Source organism: Eurypyga helias, unplaced genomic scaffold (assembly GCF_000690775.1).
Source record: "Eurypyga helias isolate BGI_N326 unplaced genomic scaffold, ASM69077v1 scaffold6134, whole genome shotgun sequence".
In the NCBI taxonomy this organism is placed as follows: domain Eukaryota; kingdom Metazoa; phylum Chordata; class Aves; order Eurypygiformes; family Eurypygidae; genus Eurypyga; species Eurypyga helias.
Window position 1 is genome coordinate 31928 of NW_010246707.1, and position 2998 is coordinate 34925.

A 2998-nucleotide genomic window follows, 5' to 3' on the forward strand; every position below is an offset into this window, starting at 1 on the left:
GAGAAGAACGACTTCCTTGTTTGAGTTAAAAATTGACTGTTGATTACTGCAGTGTTTTATCCTAAAGAGTCTCTGCTGAAATTCTTTGTCTGAGATTCGCCTAACCCCCACCGCAGTTAAAACCTCGATGGGCGTAAATCACGTGGTTTATTTTCATACCTGTTAGTGCTTTGGAATCACTTCAAAGCATTCGGGAAACACGAACAAGGAAATTCCTTGTTTGAGTTAAAAATTGACTGTTGATTACTGCAGTGTTTTATCCTAAAGAGTCTCTGCTGAAATTCTTTGTCTGAGATTCGCCTAACCCCCACCGCAGTTAAAACCTCGATGGGCGTAAATCACGTGGTTTATTTTCATACCTGTTAGTGCTTTGGAATCACTTCAAAGCATTCGGGAAACACGAACAAGGAAACGAGAGCAGCTCAGGGCCGCAGTGAGCCTTATTCTTGCCTGCCATGGTGCCGAGCTGAGTCCTGCCAGCTGCTGCTGGCAGCAGCATCCTGGGCTGGATGCCCAAGGGGGCCTGCTGCTTGCCCACCCCCCACCCCTCTGTGCTGCAGGGGAGTGGGAGATGGGCTCAGCGGGTACACCAGTGGCTTGCTGTGCCTCACACATGCTGTGTTGGGGATGACATGCATCTCCCCCAGCCCTGAACTCCTAGCTTGCAAACTCAGCCTCATCCAACTCTCCCCGTCGCCCTGATAGGAACCGTGGGACAGGATGGCAGAAACACTCTCTTCCCTTTTCAGCGCAGGCTGAAGCTCTGCGTTGGTGCAGCTGGCACAGCATCCTCCTCACGCAGGTTCCCCTCCGTTATTTTCCCCATGCAGGAGGCAGTGGAGACAGCTCTGTGTGGAGATGCGTGTGTATCTGTGCACAGCTGGCCAACCACATCTGCCTGTGCAAAACAGCTTCTGTGTCCTCTCAAATGGCAAGGAAGACGTGCGAGACGCCCCAGCTCTGTGTAGCTTCACTCTGGGCAGTGGCTTCAGCAGAGCCTCTGTATTTTTCTCATTGCATCTGGACAGAGTGGACAGGTGACTTGAAAATTGGTGGGTTTTAATGCTAAATTCTCCCCAGCACCAGTCCATTAACAACAGAGGTGGGAAGCATCTGCAAGCTCCTTCCCTGTTAGGAGATGGGTGCCTGCTTGCCTCGTTGGGAGGTGGGTGCCAGGCTTACACAATCCCTCAGCTGCTGCCTTTTAAGCTCACTTACACCTACTCCACAACTCCCTTATTCACTCCTTTTCCCTCCCTGCAGCAACAAGCAACACGTTAGCAAAGAGCCTCGAGAGCATGAACTGTGCCTGCTATGACCACCACAAAGAGCTTTCAAGCTGCTAATGAGATCTCACTTTTTCTTGGAGAAAAACCAGTCCAGTTCTCTTGGGTCCCTTCAGCTGAGCCCTTGTCACCTCACCCAGCCCGCAGCACTACAAGTGCCTTTCCTGGGTCACCCACAGCATCTGCTGGTGTTGGGTGATGTGTGATTTTCAGGTAGGAGGTGGTGGCTGATGTGCAGGAAGCTTGGTCAGCCAACCCGCACTGCCACCGATTTATGGAATAGATGGAAGCTAAAATAAAGCACGTGCAGGTAGGTCTTTCTCACCACGTGCCTGCTCTGGCTGCGTTGTTGGGTTATTGAGCTGCTTTATTTGAGCTCTCAGTGTCAAAGTGCCCGTGTAGAGTGAGCACTGATATAGGAGAGTGAAGTTGGTTTGCTATTCCCAGGATGGAGCTGTCAGCTATATTTTAATGTCATTTAATCTTAAGCTTTAGGTGACGAGTTCTTTTTTTATAACCAGCAAATAGGCATTATCAAAAAAAAAAAAAAAGCAGAAAGTGAAAAGAAAGAGCTAGTATTATAAATACCAGAAACACCAGTTTACTAAGTGGTAAACCATGCATGGATTTCCCCCCCCACCCCGCCCCCCGTCTTTGCTTGTTTTGTATTGTGAAAGTGTTTATATGACCAATTTTCTGCATCTGATTAAACCGTCATCCTGCCACCATCCAAAGTGAGTGAGCTGCTGCGACATAACTGGGTAGAGTCTCTCTGGGTGGGCTTGCGTAAGAACTTACCTTGCCCACACCATTTTCGTGTGTTCTTGGCAAAAAAAAAAAAAAGCCAGTAAACTAATTTACAGCTTTTTAAAAAAGTAGGCACACTACTTCAAGAAGAAATTACCAAAACCGAGTTATGCTACATTTATTTCTATATCAATAATTATTTAAATATCAGACCTGTTATGGATCAAAGGTGAAATCCATCAAAGCAGCTCATATAATTTCTGTCCAACAGCACTGTACTCCAAATGAGTATTGTAAGGGCAAATTGAGGATCACCTACCTTAGATCGTGATGCTTCTGTTGCTGGAAACTTTCTCCTGCTCTGCCTCCAGTTTGCACGCAGTTTAATAAAGTATTGTGGCAGCTTGCAGTTCAGTTAGTCTTCCCTCTGCTCCTGGTGTTTAATTCTTTTTTTTTAATATATTGACATCCAGAGTTTATAGATGGATGCAGTAAAAAATTTCTTATGTCTAGGTGTGCGTTGCTGAGCAAAATGGAGATGGTCAAAATACTTACAGGGACATTTGAGGTGCCACCAGCATACTGGGTGTGGAACCCAAAAATGGTCATTTTTAGCCACCTAAGATGCGGGTGACATCATGAAAGGGGGAAAAAAAAAAGTGAAGAGGCCAGGAGCAGAAATTGCAAGAGTCTGAGAGGAATTCCCCTGCCCTACAGACAACTTGCAGGCTTTTAACAGAAAGCAACCGTTTCTAAACAATAGTAGTAAAATGCTCTTTGCTGTGAAGCGTTTCCAGGCAGAACTGCACATAAAGAAAGAACTTTGTGTGTGTTTCCTCAAACTTCTGCAGTTTGAATGAACCTGGATGCTTTATGTAGCTCATGCCTGTTCTTTTGACCCTGTACTCTTTATGAATACAGGACAAAAAGGTGGTTTTTTGCTTCAAAGTCTGTTTTAAAACAAT